Raw genomic sequence first — 20,838 nt, 5'->3', positions numbered from 1 at the left:
AATCTCTTTGTACAAAATTTTGTTTGCTGAAATAACAAAAAGGACTAAAATATTACAGATGTTTGAATATATATATATATATGTATGGTATGAATGAGCATGTTTATCACAAATTTGAAGATAACCTTAGAAAGGAAATTGTTAAGATATTAGCAGAAAAGAAAGTGAATGCCGATCTGACCTTATAAAATAAAATACCATTTCAGAACTTGAGTATAGACTCTGATAAAGCACTAAATCTTTGTTTTTAAAATTGACTTCTCTTGAGCTTAACACACTTCAGAAGAATAAAAACACGCATGATAAAGGTAAAACAAAAATTGCACGTTTCAATGCATACTAAAACCATATTTGTATCAATAGGAACTTGTTTATAAAGACATTTTAAATAATTATTGTGGTAGCTTTTACAAAAATTTTAATGTGATATGAAAATATATAAGAAAACTAAATTCTAACTTTGGCATAATCTCAATGTTAGTCATACTTCAAACTGAAGAAAAAGGAGATGCATAACAAAAAATTTTCAGCCTTGCAGTTATTCTGCTTTGTGTGTGATGGTCCTCACTGCCAGTGGAGTTACTGTTCAATACATTTCATTGCATATCTTTAAAGATGAAATGAAATGTACCATAAGCCTGAAAACTTTTGTAAAATCATCTATTAACATCTTTGAATTAAATTCATAATGATACAGAAAAATGTTTGTATATCTATCATTCATTCTTATTGGGTCATTCATCTCTCACAATGAGATTGTTTTTCATTTATTAACTCAATGAACATAGCTTACATCAACATTACACATGTATTTAGTAAGATCTGATCTTCATCATGAGGACACCTTAGACTGTTCATGAATGGTTCACCTGGAAGAATGCTATGACAGGAGGAAAAACTCCAATGTTTCAGGACATGCATTTATCAGCAATAGAAAGCATAATAGCTCAGAACGAAAAGAAATAAGAGCATTTCGATTTTATTAACAACTGGTTTTTATTTGACATTTTACAAAATGTATTCGTTGACAGCTTTCTTATTAAATCTTTCTTTGCATTAGCCCTCACACCCCATTGGTTTATAAGTTCTTTTCACTACATAATTTTAAGTAGGGAAAAAATAAAAGAAAAACTTTTCAGACAGGCAAACAGAGTTAAAATATTGAAGTTAACAAATGCAGTTAAGAAAGATGCAACTGGGAGTGCAAGAAAGGAGAGAGAGTGATGTGACAGAAATAAAGGCATGGCTGAGAATAAAAGCAGTGTGAGAAGTGTAAACCATATAGAAAACATATTTTTCAACATCTTCCTAGTTTCGGTATTGCACAAAATATAAGATCAAGATTTCCAGGATCATCTCTTTAACTAGAAATGTGCTCTACTCTTCGTTCCATTTCTAAGCCACTATAGGTATTAAACGGCAATTTACATGTGATTTGCATTTTTTTTTGTACTTGTGGTTTTGGTAAGTCTTCCAAACCTAATGACTGTTCCTTTGGCCAGCAACATAAATGCTATAATCACACAATTATTGTGCTGGGAACAGTTTAATTCAGCATTTTGTTCTCAACCACAGAACAATTACTCAACAATTTCGGTTAACCAGACTAGCTAGCTGCCTGGAGAGAAAGAGGAATATTCACAAGATCTATTGTCTTACATAAAGGCAGCTACTAGATCAGCTGGAACTTTCTAGTATTGTTCTGATCAGTGCTTCTTTACAGGATCTTTCACATACATGTCCTAATGAAAATGACAAACTGCAGGTTTTCCTTTATGGACTTGCTATTTGTTCAGTTCTTTTAATTACACATTTGCATATTTTTAAAAGCACATTAGAGTTTGTGTGTCTGGAAAAACAGGCTTATAGATAAAGGTACCTTAAAAGACACTTAATACAATGATAATTGATACGAAGAGCTGAAAATTCAAAAGTGTAAGTTTAAAATGCTTCCTTACAGCTACTCCGTAGTGCTTAAAGTGATGTAAAGGCTTCTGAACTACGGGTGCTCTCATCTATCATTTAAATTACATGACTTCTTAACAGTACAACTGGCTTAACGTCAACCTTCATTCTATATCTTTAATTTTTAAAACAAAAATGGCAATTCACATAATCATGGTTGTTAAACGTTCTCTTTATTTTTTCATATTAATTTAAATTTATCAGAACCAAAGAGTAGGGAGGCCTAAGCGTAACACTGTAAAAATATTTAGAGATAGATAATCAACAATTTACGCACCTGTGTAAATACATGTGTGTGTTGAGACTGTCATCTCCCTTGACTATTTCTCGTAAGCACAGACAACCATTAGACCGGTACTGTACCACAAGTCGTGGTCTTGAAAGCTACCGAGAAACAAAGCAGTTGATGGTGAACCCAGCCAGTGGGTAGTCAAGGGTAGTAGTTGATGAAAATAGCTGAAAGCAGTGTCTCTTTATTTTCCAGTGTTCTTTTCTCTAGTTTTTTTTTTTTTTTTTAATTTTGTTTTCTTCTCTTTTAAAAAAAAATCTCTCACTTTTACTTTAAAAAGTGGACAAGGAAGAGGGTGGAGAAAGTATATAACTCCATGGTTAAAAGTTATGGTAAAAAAAATACTCTGAAAATCAGAAAAGAGATCAAAGAAAACTGCTTTTTCAAGAAGTGAAGACAAAAGTAGATTTGAGAATTCTGGCAACTTTTAAAATTATAATTGTGTCTGTTTATATATTTGTATGAAAAAATAAGAATAAAGCGGTGAAGTATGCTGACAAGGGATTCTGGAAGTCGAGATCACTCACTCCCTGAATTATGTTAGTCTTCAAGGAGAACTTTACATATATGGGTTTCAAATATTTTTTTTTCAAGGCAGAAACGTCTTTTTCCCCCCATACAAACTCAATTTAGAACCTAATGGTGAAATTCCCACTTACTCACACCTGCCCAGCCACATCTCCCCCAATACTATGATCCAATCCCAGGTATCCACTGGAGGAACTCCATGGACCCAATGTGATCCTTTCTCCACAATTTGAAAACCACTGACTTACACTCCTGATTTAACCTTTCCCTATCATTAGTTTAATACCAAAGTCTAATGATATAGATGATACAGTATAGAATATTATGTCTAATTAATACAACTATGTGCTCAATTATTATGACATTGTATAGACTGTAACTTGTAATAATACACAGGCCTATTCCAATTTACTGTCTTTATAGCTTGTTAATAAAATTAAGCACAATATCTTCTATATAACTGTCACAGAATTAACTTTCCTTTACGTATGAAATTAATTTACAATATAGTATAAGTCTCTGGTATAATTTCTAATTCTTTAATCCAGGTACTGACGTGAACTATAATTAGAGAGAAAACATTTGTAGAACAGAATATAGTCTATAAAAAGAGAATGCCAAAATAGTATCAGGTTCTTCTGAATGAAAATAACTCAACTTAGTGCAAAATCTATGCTGAAAAGTGAGCCAGATATTAAATTCAGAATGAAAAAAAAAAATTGGCTATATCTTTGCCACTTCCTGGTTAATTTGGCCAAGGGCCAATTTTTCGATATTATGACCATCCTGTAGCCCCAGTAAGTGTTTTATTTATTTATTTTTGTATTGCATAAAAATATCAGCTTAAGAAGGGAAAATGTGAAATGGATGACATATTTTAGAACAGCTTCTCTCAGAATACAAAAATATTCCCCAACTCAAAACTGAAACAAATAGTAGAACTACCAAGTGATGCCAATTGGCGACTCTCTAATGCCATTCAAACTTCGCAAATACTGGGCTCTCAAACTGATTTTAATTATGCAAAAGAAAACCAGGAAATGGTTCAAATATCAATTGCTTTCATAGAAATACAAATTCTCTTTTAAGAGAACCATATGACATATTTTTTCTTTATTCTGTAACATTGCAGTAATTACCTGCTCAGTGAGTTTTTTGACTAGGGCAGTGGCAAAAAGCGGAGTTTCCCTTCTGTAACCCTTAAGATTACAAGTTATTTTTTATTGTTACAGAGTAGAAAAAAATTTGAAGGAGATATATTTACTACTGAAATCTGGAGGAGACAATAACACTAAGTGGAACAGTTCACTGTTTCCAGGTGTTTTTGCATTCAAACTAACTCCAGGGGTATTTCTAAAGTCTTTTCTATGGACAGGAAGCCTTATGAAAAAGAGGGTCTCTAGTATGAGTTTAGCATCAAGGTTACACATGAACCTTTGTAAACTCAATTTGTTACTGAAGATTTACTTTACTCTTTGGTCCTGGGTATGTGCAAAGATGACTGTGCTGAGGTTCAATGAGACAGCATTATGACATGTTAAGGTTTTCATATATATTGTAAATAGATACTAGTCATAGTAATGCCACTTAACCTCAAAAAAGTGTCTAGCTAGGCCAAATGTGTGGTCTTAAGGAACAACAGTTTTTTTTTTTCAAGGAAGAATTTTGTGAACCTAAGGCAAAATAATTTATGATCAAAATCATCAGGGTTTCTGAAATGCATACTAATATCCAACATCATTACATGTGTGTATATACATATATATGTATATAACCAATTATATATTTATGCATATATATATATATATATTAGCATAGAAACGCTACACTTACACTTAGTGTAAAAAAGACATGACAGCATTACTTTTAAATAGCAGTTTTTTAGATGAACTTATTCTAAAAGAAAACAACGTGTTCAATGACTATATTACATTTTTGATAAGGAATTCATAGAATTTTAAATATATCTAAATTCAAATAATAAGTTTGAGAATGCATATTCAGAGTGTTTTTCAATATGACTCACTCATTCACAGAAGCCATGAACCCCGTGGCTGGCTTATGGCAACACTCTAAATTAGTAGTCACACAATAGAGAGCTTATACGATTGCAATGGTCCATATCCAGTGAAACTGCCTGAACACCGGAAATAATGGCTCAGTCTCTAATAATTCAGAAAGAACCACTTACAGCTGCACACCACATATGACCATCTTTACAATGGCTAAAATGAAGCACTGGGGACTATTTCCTCTGAATCAATGTTCTTTGGGTAGCACTGGTTCACATTTTTTCTCATCTTAACAAAAAAGTTTTGTTTTTCGTTACAATCAGCCTGCCACTGGTCACCTTTCTCATATTAGCCTCTGCCCTAGAATACTCCAGACAATAGTATTGGTTCCATCTGTGCTTTCCATTAAATCCTGATAATCCTTCAAGAACAGCTGGACCTTTAGGGCCCACGCACACAAACTCTTTCTGTAGATCCATTGGGTTACAATTATGCTGATGCTGTACTTACATCTTGCTTGCAAATGCCTTTTGTATGGTCCTTTGGGGCTGTGAAGTAGAATGGCTTGACATCACTAATTCAACAATACAAAGATATAGTTCTCATCTCAATTATAACATGATATTTAGTCACCTCTAATACTGGGCTGCACTTAGAAAATTATTTTTTAGACATATGACAACATTAATGACAAGTTTCCAACTATACTGTGCCATTATATAATCAAGAAGTAACAGCTCCAGTTAATCAAGTGGTTTTGATATACTCTCAGTATTGGAAACACTGCAAATCTTAACATTTTACTTAAGCAGTTTTTATGGACAGCTTAGTAATTTGTCCTTCCACTGTAAAATAATTTCATCAGATTCATATGGCTACACAGTAATAATAAAATTTTTTAATGGCATAATGGAAGTGGCTATAAAGTTACAGCAACAGTATAACCAGTCTGTGTAACCAGTGGATTCTCATGACTGACTTAAGTTCTATACCTCTGTCTCCCCTTATTCATTTTCTAGTAGGCAAGATTTTAAGAGATCCTCTGCTAAATACTACCTAAGTAATTGCCATCAATGGGTCTCATATTTTCCATTTTTGTGTGAATAACTATCACTAAATAGAAAAGAACACCTCTACCCACAATCATGCAAATAATACTATATGTTAAACAGATTGCAAACTCTATGGGGCAGGGATTGCATTTTTCTTGCTTAGTTTTATCCGTACCATACAGGCAGAAGGACTATCTGAAATAGGAGGTGTGCAACTAACGTTTGTTGAATAGTTAAATGGATGAGTTAAATTCACCCTTGAACAATACACACTTGAGCTGCTTGGGTCCAATCGTACGCATACATTTTTCACATAAATACTATAATACAATATGATCCACAGTTAGTTGAATTCAAAGATATGAAAAAGTAGATACAGATAGTCGACTATGGAATCTGAGCCTCTGCAGCTTTTGGTATTATGGTAGCTCCTGGACCCAATCCCTTGGGAATACTGAGGGATGACTGCATATTCTTCTTAAGAGATCAGAAAATTTTTTATAACTTCCGCCATCTACACCAATATTTCATAAGTATCTCTTTCAGAAAATTATCTGACAAAAATATCTAAGCTGTGGTATAAGCTCATTTTCTTTTTGTTTTCATTCCCATATAAACTGAAACTGCTCTTTCTTATATTAGATGTTTGTTATTATTAAATCAATACCACTATTTTTTTTCCAGGCCATTTAGACCTAATTTATTGAATCTTTTCAAATCTGTAAGTATTCTGTTTTCTCTGCTAAAACCAGATTGGCTACAGCATTCTCCTACAGGTTTTAAATTTGTACAAAGGAGTTTATGTTTCAGATACCCAAGTTGTATATTCTTATTTATGTTGTTCTGCTACACACCCTTTTAAAACCAAGTTTTGGAAAACTTGGCAGAGTTGGTTTTCTGCTGCCCGGTCTGTGCTGTTCTCATAGTCCAGCATTCAAACACTTCTTGTTCACTTTCCCTTGTACAAACACTGCCATACAACGTTCTCTTCTTTTTTTTAACCATACTTCTCTAATTTACTTAAATCATTCTGCATTCTATTTCAGTCCATGGAGTTCTGACCACCTCATTTCATCCATTTTTATGCTTTTACTGTCAGATAAAACTTAATGCATTTCCCATCATGTCACTCAGGATATAAGTACTCATCCTGAGGCCCTTTCAGTTCAGTTCAGTTCAGTTGCTCAGTCATGTCCGACTCTTGGCGACCCCATGGACTATAGCATGCCAGGCTTCTCTGTCCATCACCAACTCCCGGAGCTTGCTCAAACTCATGTCCATCAAGTTGGTGATGCCATCCAACCATCTCATTCTCTGTCACCCGCTTCTCCTCCTGTCTTCAATCTTTCCCAGAAACAGGATCTTTTCCAGTGAGTCAGTTCTTCACATAAGGTGGCCAAAGTATTGGAGTTTCAGCTTCAGCATCAGCTCTTCCAACAAATATTCAGGACTGATTTCCTTTACGATGGACTGGTTGGATCTCCTTGCACTCCAAGGGACTCTCAAGAGTCTTCTCCAATACCACAGTTCAAAACCATCAATTCTTTGATGCTCAGCATTCTTTATGGCCCAAATCTCACATCCATACATGACTACTGGAGAAACCATAGCTTTGATTAGACAGACCTTTGTTCGCAAAGTAAAACTTGCCTGTTACTCCAGGTATCTCTTGACTTCCTACTTTTGCATTGAGGCCCTTTAAGATACATCAAACATATCACCTCATATCTCATTTGAGCTTTGTCACAAGAAGATGAGAATAAGTAAAGGTAATACGCATTGCTAAAGAGAGACATAGAGAAAAAGATGAGATGAAAATGAGGAATAAAGGATAAAGTATATCTTTAGTTCAGTTCAGTTCAGTTGCTCAGTCATGTCCGACTCTTTGTGACCCCATGAATAGCAGCACACCAGGCCTCCCTGTCCATCACCAACTCCCGGAGTTCACTCAAACTCACTTCCATCGAGTTGGTGATGCCATCCAGCCATCTCATCCTCTGTCTTCACCTTCTCCTCCTGCCCTCAATCCCTCCCAGCATCAGAGTCTTTTCCAATGAGTCAACTCTTTGCATGAGGTGGCCAAAGTACTGGAGTTTAAGCTTTAGCATCATTCCCTCCAAAGAACACCCAAGGCTGATCTCCTTCAGGATGGACTGGTTGGACTTCCTTGGAGTTCAAGGAACTCTCAGGAGTCTTCTCCAACACTACACTTCAAAAGCATCAATTCCTCGGCACTCAGTTTTCTTCACAATCCAACTCTCACATCCATATGTGACCACTGGAAAAACCACAGCCTTGACTAGACAGACCTTTGTTGGCAAAGTAATGTCTCTGCTTTTGAATATGCTATCTAGGTTGGTCACAACTTTCCTTCCAAGGAGTAAGCGTCTTTTAATTTCATGGCTGCAGTCACCATCTGCAGTGATTTGGAGCCCAAAAATAAAAGTATATCCTAGAGACAGGAAAATAAGCTCTTTTACTGAGAGATATGTTCATTAAAAAAGATACACTTAAGGTACAATGTTGGGCTTCCCAGGTAGCACAGTGGTAAAGAATCTGCCTGAAAATGCAGGGGATGCAAGAGATGTGGGTTTGATCCCTTGTTGGAACGATTCCCTGGAGTAGGAAACGGCAACCCACTCTAGTATTCTTGCTTGAACATGGAGAGAGGAGCCTGGCGGGCTACAGTCAAAAGGGGTTACAAGCAATTGGACATGACTGCAAAGAATAGCAAGAACTGATAAGAAAGCCTTCTTCAGCGATCAATGCAAAGAAATAGAGGAAAACAAAAGAATGAGAAAGACTAGAGATCTCTTCAAGAAGAGTAGAGATATCAAGGGAACATTTCATGCAAAGATGGGCTCAATAAAGGACAGAGATGGTATGGATCTAACAGAATCAGAAGATATTAAGAAGAGATGGCAAGAATACATAGAAGAATTGTACAAAAGGGATCTTCACGACCCAGATAATCATGATGGTGTGATCATTGACCTAGAGCCAGACATCCTGGAATGTGAAGTCAAGTGGGCCTTAGAAAGCCTTACTACGAACAAAGCTAGTGGAGGTGATGGAATTCCAGTTGAGCTATTTCAAATCCTGAAAGATGGTGCTGTGAAAGTGCTGCATTCAATATGCCAGCAAATTTGGAAAACTCAGCAGTGGCCACAGGACTGGAAAAGGTGTTTTCATTCCAATCCCAAAGAAAGGCAATGCCAAAGAATGCTCAAACTACCACACAATTGCACTCATCTCACACGCTAGTAAAGTAATGCTCAAAATTCTCCAAGCTAGGCTTCAGCAATATGTGAATGGTGAACTTCCTGATGTTCAAGCTGGTTTTAGAAAAGGCAGAGGAGCCAGAGATCAAATTGCCAACATCCGCTGGATCATGGAAAAAGCAAGAGAGTTCCAGAAAAACATCTATTTCTGCTTTATTGACTATGCCAAAGCCTTTGACTGTGTGGATCACAATAAACTGTGGAAAATTCTGAAAGAGATGGGAATACCAGACTACCTGATCTGCCTTTTGAGAAATTTGTATGCAGGTCAGGAAGCAATAGTTAGAACTGGACATGGAACAACAGACTGGTTCCAAATAGGAAAAGGAGAACGTCAAGGCTGTATATTGTCACCCTGCTTATTTAACTTATATGCAGAGTACATCATGAGAAACGCTGGACTGGAAGAAACACAAGCTGGAATCAAGATTGCTGGGAGAAATATCAATAACCTCAGATATGCAGATGACACCACCCTTATGGCAGAAAGTGAAGAGGAACTCAAAAGCCTCTTGATGAAAGTGAAAGTGGAGAGTGAAAAAGTTGGCTTAAAGCTCAACATTCAGAAAACGAAGATCATGGCATCTGGTCCCATCACTTCATGGGAAACAGATGGGGAAACAGTGGAAACTGTGTCAGACTTTATTTTTCTGGGCTCCAAAATCACTGCAGATGGTGACTGCAGCCATGAACTTAAAAGACGCTTACTCCTTGGAAGGAAAGTTATGACCAACCTAGATAGCATATTCAAAAGCAGAGACATTACTTTGCCAACAAAGGTCCGTCTAGTCAAGGCTATGGTTTTTCCTGTAGTCATGTATGAATGTGAGAGTTGGACTGTGAAGAAGGCTGAGTGCTGAAGAATGGATGCTTTTGAACTGTGATGCTGGAGAAGACTCTTGAGAGTCCCTTGGACTGCAAGGAGATCCAACCAGTCCATTCTGAAGGAGATCAGCCCTGGGATTTCTTTGGAGGGAATGATGCTAAAGCTGAAACTCCAGTACTTTGGCCACCTCATGTGAAGAGTTGACTCATTGGAAAGGACTCTGATTCTGGGAGGGATTGGGGGCAGGAGGAGAAGGGGACGACAGAGGATGAGATGGCTGGATGGCATCACTGACTTGATGGACGTGAGTCTGGGTGAACTCCGGGAGTTGGTGATGGACAGGGAGGCCTGGCATGCTGCGATTCATGGGGTCGCAAAGAGTCAGACAAGACTGAGCGACTGAACTGAACTGAACTGAACACACACACAAGGTACAATGTTAAAACTGAAGTTGCCTAAAGGAAACACTTTTTGATATTCATATATATGCATACAATTTTGCTTTGGACCTCAAACTTAACACAGATAAAACTGAACTTAGTCACTTTCCTTACAGAATCTGCTTCAAACTCATGTGATCACTATCTCAAATTGGGTCACTTTGGCAATTTCTTTCACTGATTGATTTCTACTTATTTTTGAATATTCAACTCAGGCTTTACTTCCTCTAGGAAGTGAAACATAAACTCCTTTGTACACTTTCTTGTCCCCTGATCTTAGTTCATGTCCCTGCGCTTTTCTGGTTTGGGGGAGGAAGGATATGCGCACTATTTCATTCATCAGACTGAATTATAATTTTATAGTGCAGAATACAAAATAAGTTCATCTTTGGCTAACATATTTGCCAGAATAGGACTTAACAGATAGTCCAGTTGTATCTCTCAGTTTTTCGTGTGATACATTAAAATGAATAGTTCTTTGTTCACTCGGTTGTACATTCAATGATTTTGTTGCCCATAGGCCAGACAATGATATTATATAAAAGATGGCCCCATAAATTGCCTAACTGGTACATATCTATTGAGGAAATCCTCTACTATTCATTTATTTATTCTGTCATGCAGACTCAGTCCTCAGTGATGTCTGATACTTTGTGATCTCACAGACTGTATTCCTCCATCCCTCTTGTGTCTCTTGCATTGGCAGGCAGATTCTTTACCACTGTGCCACCTGGGAAGTTTGGGGGCTTTCTTGGTGACTCAGAGGTAAAGAACCCACCTGCTAATGCTGGAGAAGTGGGTTTGAACCCTGGTCAGGAATATCCTCTGGAGAAGGAAATGCAAAGCACTCCAGTAATTCTTGCCTGGAAAATTCCATGAACAGAAGAGCCTGGCGGGCTATGGTGCATGGGGTCACAAAAGAGTAGGACTTGAATTAGCAACTAAACAACAACAATTTCCAATTATAATTTATTTAGTAGCTTGGGTAATCTCTTTTTCCACTAATCATATGCCTTAAACCTGGTTTCCAGTCAGCCAACAGTTGAGTCCAAATTGCGATTCTCGTCATCTTAAAACTACTTCCTAGTTCTCTACCCTCAAGTACAAAGCTCTAATTCCTCAACCTGTAGAGTGGCCTTGGCCTATCTCCCTCCTACTTCATCTCCTGCCAGGGATGTGTACATGATCAGTCATGTCTGACTCTGCAACCCCATGGACTGTAGCCCACCAGGCTCCTCTGTCCAGGGATTCTCCTGTTCAGGGAATCTCTCTGTCAGGGATTCTCCAGGCAAAAATACTGGAGTGAGTTGCCACGCCCTCCTCCAGGGGATCTTTCTGACTCAGGGACTGAACCAGTGTCTCTCACATCTCCTGCACTGGCACGTTCTTTACCACTACTGCCACCTGTGAAGCCCAAGACTTAGTATATATATCCAGTTAAAAATTATACTGTATGTGTATGTTTGATAAGAATATTTATCCTCTAAATATTAGATACAAGGTCCAAAAATTCTTGTTAGAATATTGTTTTCATTTCTTTCCAATGACTCAGTATCTTCAGTAGTTTTGTATCTACTTAACTTTCCAATTATTGATATGGGCATGTTAATAACTAAAGTCCTCCACAACAATAGTTCATTTCAGAATTTCTCCCTGTACTCCTATCAGCTTTGTTTCCCATAATCTGAGAACATCTTAAAAGATTCACTCAAGTTTAGAATGGTTTTGTAATATGTTCCTGGTGAATTAAACCTTTTATCATTATGTAGCGGCTCTCTTTATTCTTAATGATGCTTTTTGGCTTAAAGTCTATTTTTTTAAGATACTAGTATAGGTCTTTAGCTTTCTTTAGATTTTTATTTGCCTATTACATCTTTACTTACATTTTGACCTTCAAACATTCTATTGACATTGCTGTTTTGAATTCCAGCCATGAATTGAGGAGAGTTTGGTTGCTCCTCAATCTTTCCTACCTGTAGTACTGTCAGTCATTTTAATTTTAGCCATCTCTGTGTGTGTACAGGTTTCTAACTGTGATTTTAATTTGCATCTCGCTCTTCCTGACCCAGGGATCGAACCTGGGTCTCCCATATTAGAGGCAGACGCTTTAACCTCTGAGCCACCAGGGAAGCCCAATGATTAACAATGTACATATTTGTATATGTTTAATTGCCACCCTTTTATCTTCTTTGGGTAAGAATCTCTTCAATTATTCGGTCACCTTTATTGAATTACTTGTCTTCTTACTGTTTTATCTAAAGATAGCTTGTTATATTCTGAGTACATGTCCTCTCAGATGTGTTTTGCAAATCTATCAGTCTGTGGCTTGCTTTTTCATTACTTTTATAGTGTTAAAAAATCGACAGCAGGTTTTAGCATTCAGTTCAGTTCAGTTCAGTGGCTCAGTCATGTCCAACTCTTTGTGATCCCATGAATTGCAGCACCCCAGGCCTCCCTGTCCATCACCATCTCCCAGAGTTCACTCAAACTCACGTCCATCAAGTTGGTGATGCCATCCAGCCATCTCATTCTCTGTCATCCCCTTTTCCTCCTGACCCCAATTCCTCCCAGCATTAGAGTCCTTTCTAATGAGTCAACCTTTCGCATAATTTTAGCATTGGTGAGGCCCAATTTGTCATCTTTTTGTTTTTTACAGGGGGTTGCTATTTAATAATCTTCACCTAACCCAAGGGAACTAATTCTATGTTTTCTAGATAGTATATGGATTTATCACTTATGTTTGCAGATCCATTTTGAGTTAATTTTTGCATATTGCATGAGAAAATAGTTGATATCCACTTGCCTACATACAGATATACAATCGTCCCTGTATCGTTTGTTAAAAAGGTTATTTTTTTCCTATTGAATCACCTGGGTACTTTTATCAAAAATTGATGAAGATACATTCATATATCTTCTTTGATTCAAGTCACTCAAGTTGTCAACTTTGATTCAAGTTGTGCCCAAGTCTTTGCAACCCCGTGGACTGTAGCCTTTCAAGCTCCTCTGTCCATGGGATTTTTCACGCAAGAGTACTGGAGTGGGTTACCATTTCCTTCTCCAAACTTCTTTGACTCATAGGTTATTTAGAAGTATGTTATTCTTACAGTTTTCTAATAACTTGGAATTTCATAGATATTATTTGCTTACTGATTTCTAATTTAATTCCATTGTGATCAGGGTACATATTTCAATTATTTCAATCCTTTACATTTATTGAGACTTAATATGATATGCTTGTTAAATTTTCTATCTGGACTTTAAAAAAAATTGCTCTAGTTAAGTGGAGTGTTCTGTAAATATGTTAGGTCAGATTGGTAAATAGTGTTTTTGTTCAAAATATTGACAGGGAGAGAGTTACTGAAATAGTCAATGAAAATTTTTGATTTGCATTCTTTTTTCCTTTATATATGAACATTTCATTTCACAGAATGTGAAGCTTTGTTTTTAAGTGCACAACACATTTAGGATTTTTATGTCTTTTCAATGAATTAGCCAGTTTATCATTATGAAATGAATTTCAATATTCCTGATATCTTTGCTCTGAATATACTTTATATATAGACATTCTGTTCTTTTTAAATTAGTATTAATGTTATATCTTTTCCTTTATGTGTTAACCAGTCTATTCTTTACATTTAAAGAAATTTCCTGTAGACATATGTAAGTGGGTCTTACTTTTATTTTCAAGACAAACAATACAGCAAACTCTGATCTTAGTTTGCTTAGATCATTTATACTTACTGTGATTAATGATGTGATTGAGACTAAATCTACAGTCTTACTGTTTTCTATTTATCTCATTTGTTCTTTGTTCCCTTTTTATTTCTCCTTCCCTTCTTTTGGATCATTTTTTAAGATTCTATTTTATCTCTGTTATTGCCTTATTAAGTATTACTTTTTATTTGGTTTTGTTTTAGTGGTTGCTCCACGATTTATAGTATACCTTTAAATTCCCTCATAGCTCAGTTGGTAAAGAATCTGCCTGCAATGCAGGAGACCCCGATTCGATTCCTGGGTTGAGAAGATCTACTAGAGGAGGGATAGGCTACCCACTCCAGTATTATTCGGCTTCCCTTGTAACTCACCTGGTAAAGAATCTGCTTGCAATGTGGGAGACCTGGGTTCCATCCCTGGGTGGGGAAGATACCCCAGAGAAGGGAAAGGCAGCCACTCCAGTATTCTGGCCAGGAGAATTCCATGGAATGGTAGCAAAGAGTCGGACACGACTGAGTGACCTTCACTTTTAAATTTATAATAGTCTATTTCAAATAGTGTTATACTACATCATATATAGCATAAGAAGAACCTGTCAACAGTTTACTACTTCTGTATAGAATGTAATCTTTATGTCTGACTGCTCTTTTGAGGTTTCCTATTCATCACTGCTTTTCAGCAATTTGATCCTGTTTATTTGTTTGGGGTTCACTGGTTCTTTGACATATGGGCTTATAACTTTTGAAATAGATTTTGAAACTTCTGGTACACTACTTTTTCAAATATTTTATGTTTCCACTTATTTCATGCCTCAGCTCATTGGTACTGTATTTTTAATGTTTTTTCTTTCCTCTGTTTTATTTCTGAATAGTTTCTATTGCTATGTCTTTAAGTGTCCTAATCTTATCTTCTGCAGTTTCTAATCCCATTCAGCCTATTTTTGTCTCAGATATTGTACTCTTCATCTCTGAAAGTACAATTTCAAACTCTTTTATATCTTTCATTCATTTTCTCATCATGCTCTTGAACATATGGAGTATATCTGTAATAGCTGTTTCAACATCTTTGTCTACTAATTCTAACATCTGTGCCACTTGAGTTTGATTTTTATTGATTGACTTTCCTAATTTCATGTTATATCTTGTTGCTTCTTTACATGCATGCTAAATTTGAATTAGATGACAAATAATTTTAATTTTTCCTTTTTTGGTGATCTCATTAAATATCTGGGGGGTTTATTCTGGGATTTTTGTTGTTGTTGTTTGGTTGCTCAGTGTTGTCTGATTCTTTTGCAACCCATGCACTGTAGCCCTCCAGCCTCTTCTGTCCATGGGATTTCCCAGGAGAAATCCTGGAGTGTATTGCCATTTACTTCTCCTGGAAATCTTCCAGACTCAGGGATCAAACTTGTGTCTTCTGTACTGATAGGTGGATTCTTTACTGCTGAGCCATCTACGAAGCCGAATCCTGGGATGCACTTTATTAACTTTGAAACAATTTCATCCTTTCAAGTTTTACTTTAAATCTTTTTTAGGTCAAGGTTAGAAGAGCTGTCAGCCTAAGTTGGCCTAAAACTCAACATTCAGAAAACTAAGATCATGGCATCTGGTCCCATCACTTCATGGCAAATAGATGGGGAAACAGTGGAAACAGTGATAGACTTTATTTTGGGGGCTCCAAAATCGCTGTAGACGGTGATGGCAGCCATAAAATTAAAAGATGCTTGCTCCTTGGAAGAAAAGTTATGACTGACTTAGATAGCTTATTAGAAAGCAGAGACATTACTTCGCCAACAAATGTCCGTCTAGTCAAAGCTATGGTTTTTCCAGTAGTCATGTATGGATGTGAGAGTTGGACTGTAAAGAAAGCTGAGTGCCAAAGAAGTGATGCTTTTGAACTGTGGTGTAGGAGAAGACGCTTGAGAGTCCCTTGAACTACAAGGAGATCCAATCAGTCCATCCTAAAGGAAATCAGTCCTGAATATTCATTGGAAGGACTGATGTTGAAGCTGAAACTCCAATACTTTGGGCACCTGATGTGAAGAACTGATTCATTTGAAAAGACCCTGATTCTGGGAAAGATTGAAGGCGGAAGGAGAAGGGGACAACAGCAGATGAGATGGCTGGATGGCACCACTGACTCAATGGAGATGAGTTTGAGTAAACTCCGGGAGTTGGTGATGGACAGGGAGGTCTGGCGTGCTGCAGTCCATGGGGTCGCAAAGAGTCGGACACGACTGAACGACTAAGCTGAACTAAGGTAATATTCTTGAAAGTGACACATAATGCTGCATGTGTTAGGATTTTCTTCATTCTGGCATGTAAAAACACAAAATACATTAGCCACATGTGACAACTGAGGATCACCTTTTCTGCTGTATCTTTTTCAAAGGTTCCTTCAGTAGTTTATGCACATTAGAACTCATCACTAATCAGTAAAGACTTGACAGAAAAACCCTCTGAAGATTTCAAGACAGTGAGCATCAGTTTGCGCATTTCATTTTCTCTCCTATGCAAAACTATCCTTCTTAGTGCTCGGTTAGGCACATCTATCTATTTACCTGCCTTGGTATTCTGAAAGCCTGCTTTCTAGCTCTTCAACTCAGAAAGATTGTCAGGCTCTGCTTGTGTGCCCTCCCTCTCCAGGCAGAAAGCTGAGACACTCATGGGGCTCTCCTCATTCACCACCTTTCTCTCAAGGAACACTGAGATGCCACTGTGCAATGTCTGAATACTTTCATTTCATAGACTCTGTCTGGTTTTCTTGATGTTTGAGGAAAGATGATTAGTCTGGTCCCTGCAAGAAAAAGCCAGAAGCTGTCCATTTACTTAACTTTTAATTCTGATTTTCATAGCTTTCATTTCTATTATAATTTTAAAAATATCTCTCTTGATTTCTGACCACTTTTGATACTGCTTCTTTTTTATGATTTCAGTATTTATTTATCTAAGCATTTCGTGATATTTATTTTATATTGTCTATATGATGTTTCCAATATCTGAAATCTTTGGGGTGGGAGGGCTAAATACTTCAGTATTACTGTTGACTCTAATTCTTTCTGAATTGCTGCTTTGTGTGTTCTGCAATTTTTAATCTGAGTATATGTTTCTTTAGTTTGAACTAAATTAGATTTTAGAGATATCTCCTTCAGTAATTGTTTTTTGTTTGAGTGTTAGGTTTTCAAGGGCATAGCTGAACAAGGCCCTGTGGTAGAGTTTATTTTTAAAATAACTGATGCCCTATTTTACAGGATTCCTGCAGGAGAATTTTACTTCTCAGACCACTGATACCGGGACTGACCATCGGACTTGCTTTGGCCTGTACAACACTAGGGGCTTCCCAGGCGGTGCTAGTGCTAAAGAAACCGCCCGCCAGTGCAGGAGATGTAAAGGACACGGGTTCAGTCTCTGGACTGGGAAAGTCTCCTGGAGGAGTGCATGGTAATCCACTCCAGTATTTTTGCCTGGAGAACCCCATGGATGGACAGAGGAACCTGGCAGGCTATGGTCTGTAGGGTCGCAAAGAGTCAGACACAACTGAAGTGACTTAGGACACACACATGCATACAACATGAGAAGAAACGATGGGTGCAACGCAGCAAAACTTTAAGAGCTCTTGCGTTTTTCTGCTTTAACCTTTCCTCTGTGTTACTAGACTATCATTGTTCCAAACCAGAGATGCTCCTTATGGCTTGATGCTGGATTGAAGGGAACATGGAGCAAAGCCGAGACTGACACACAATGGACAGAATCATGAGTGGCATTTCTATCTCCGAAGTGTCATGCTTTTGTTGTTGTTGCTGTTGTTATGATAGTGAAAGTTCACCTAAGCTTAATGAGGGAGTCTCATGTTAAGTTGCACCACCTCACGGGTGATCCAAAGCTTATCTTCTGACCCTAATGTTGGTACTGGTATCTGGTTCCAGAAGAAGCCCAGTTTTGGTGACAGTTTTGAGAGCAGTCTCCTAATGTTCTGAAGTCACCATAAATATTTTTTTCTTATATTAATTTCCCGAGATTTTTTCTGTACTTCCTCTAAGTACAGAGATCCATTAAAAAGTATTTTTACCCAGAAATGGGTTCTTTTGCTTTTGAGCACTTGTTTCTTCAAAGAGCTACAGATAAAAGTTCCACAATTTGGGGTGAGTAGGTGGAGGGGAGCCACAGCTGAGCATACTCTCCTGGTCATAAATGATTCAAAAACACTCTTCCTTTTGGTAGTGGCAACTGTAATTTTAAATGTCAAAACATGAAAGAGAGTGTAAAAAATAATCAATCCATTCTCCTTTCTAAAGTAGAAAATGGGTTAATGATAAACATGTAGAGAAGAATCAAGATGACAAAAAATAAAATATGTCAAGCTAATAAAAAAGCATGAAACTAGATTACCTAGAATATAGCCCAAATGAGGCCTTCCTGAGTCACCTATGGCTACTTATGTATCATTGAATGTTTTTATTAGTTGATAGCTAATAAAAATTTCAAAACCTCAAAACTCTCAGGTAGAAACATAACATATATCCCAGTCTTAAAATTTATGGAGAATTTAATTGTTTAAAAATTAAAATACACTATTTTCAATGATCTATTTCATTATTTTATCTTTAATTTCATTCTGTACAAATATATTTTTTAAATTAAGTGAAGGTGGCCTATTTAGACCTTTCAGTTAAAGTTCTAAACCCTGCAAGTATATTTTTATTCATTTTGATCAAACTTTTCAACCACTCTGAAAAGAAACTGTAGTAATTCTCAGTGTGTACCCATACACGAATTACAGCAACCACATGTTTTCTATCTCACACAGACCTAGTAAAATTTAAAAAATCACAGAAAATTGCCTTTAGCTATGACAGAACAAATTGGAATTTTAGAGTCTCTTGAAATTTTTTTTTTTAAATAAAAAGCATCCTTCTAAGTTGCAGCTAAATGTGTTATTTTTATTAACATTATCCAAACATTATCAAACACCCTTCTCCAAACTCTTTCTCTCTCTCCAAATGAACATAGGATTGCATAACTCACATATTAAACAACTGACAAGTGAGTTGTCAGTCTTTATAAACATAATAGTAAATTTAAAAAGTCTTTATTTCCCAACTTGGTTGAGTATTTAGAACTAGCAGTTGTTGATTACTTCAACCATGACTACTTGATTTTCTCATCAGCCAACCATATTATCACATCATTATTTAAAATGTAAGCAAAACATTTAATAGATGTTCTACTCCAGTGAAAACATTTTCAGGTCTCTAGCAAGGGTGGATCGGAGAAGGCAATGGCACCCCACTCCAGTACTCTTGCCTGGAAAATCCCATGGACGGAGGAGCCTGGTAGGCTGCAATCCATGGGGTTGCGAAGAGTTGGACACAACTGAGTGACTTCACTTTCACTTTTCACTTTCATGTATTGGAGAAGGAAATGGCAACCCACTCCAGTGTTCTTGCCTGGAGAATCCCAATGATGGCACAACCTGGTGGGCTGCCGTCTATGGGGTCGCACAGAGTCGGACACGACTGAAGCGACTTAGCAGTAGCAGCAGCAGCAAGGGAGGATGTGTATGGACAAGCAACCCCTTTCCTAATATCCTAGTAATTGGTACTGACTGTCTCCAGTCATTACTGCAGCTCATGTGGAGCACCTGGTAGGAAGAAAAACAATTTTTACACTCTTTTCTATCCCTCTTCAACTCTATGTGCTGTCTAATATCCTCTCCCTACCCTCAACACACATTAAATTACACCAGCCCTTAAAAATTCTGGAACTTGGTAGTTGGCATTTCATAGACTAAATGAACACTATCCATGGGTATCCTAGTAGCAAATCACTGAGGAACAACTAAAAAGAATATTAAGGAGGAAAAAAAAAAAGAAGATAGATTTGCTTCGTGGAATACAAAGCTGAAAGTATAACCTAAGCCTCTTGCCTTTGCCTATAGGCTGAAATAGACTTGTATCACCTAATTTTCTCTTTTACAAGGTACTTAATAAAACCTGAAGCAGATTTTATTCAGTACCTATATGTTCAGGACTCCTGTGTTTGGTGCCTATCTTACAATATAAATAATATAAAAGATTAAGGAGACTCATTGTAGCTAAGGTGAAGATCAGAAGGTTGAATATTTTAAAAGTTATCTTTTAAAAATAAAACTTCGGTTCAATGAGAGCTTATGCTTGAGTATATATTCATTTCTAGGTCTCAAAAGATTCCTCCCCAAATTTACCACCTAAAAAGGTCAAATCCATTTCAATTCATACACATCAAACTTAGGTTATTTAATTGAGTGGTACTAGTTACTAATTATATTTGGATCTGAACCAAATGAAGCTATTTGTTCATTAAAACTAGAAGACCATATTTTACTTTGACTGAAACAACACTTAAATATTAACTCCTGCTGATATCAATGGGAATCCTGAATAGAGTTCAAGGACAGTCTTTGGCCCTGGCAGTAGTCCTAAGTCTCTTGAAATGGTAAGAAAAAAACGTGAGAAAGGATGTTACACAAGCAGGAGAATTCCAGATTCTATCATTTAGACGTGCATAAATTAATAGCACCAGTAAATTAAACTTATTCTGAAGGAAAATGAACCAGAAAGAGGGTGAGTATGTGTTTGAGAACCTGTGAATGTATATCCATGTATGTACGCTTGTGTATAACCGAATTGATCAAGTGACCGTATAGTTTAAATGTAAAACAATTTGCTCATCTTTTCTAATCTAACAGGA

The 20,838-nt window shown here is 36.9% G+C and overlaps 1 protein-coding gene across 15 annotated transcripts in view; it reads right to left on the bottom strand.

The window, feature by feature from the left end:
* SOX5 (SRY-box transcription factor 5) overlaps nucleotides 1-20,838 on the bottom strand; it is a 1,175,689-nt gene that overhangs the window by 183,583 nt on the left and 971,268 nt on the right. The window lies entirely within an intron of this gene.

The sequence above is a fragment of the Bos javanicus genome, chromosome 5, assembly GCF_032452875.1.
Source record: "Bos javanicus breed banteng chromosome 5, ARS-OSU_banteng_1.0, whole genome shotgun sequence".
Taxonomy (NCBI): Eukaryota; Metazoa; Chordata; class Mammalia; order Artiodactyla; family Bovidae; genus Bos; species Bos javanicus.
Note: the sequence above shows the minus strand (reverse complement) of the source record. Positions and strands in the feature narration are given on the sequence as shown.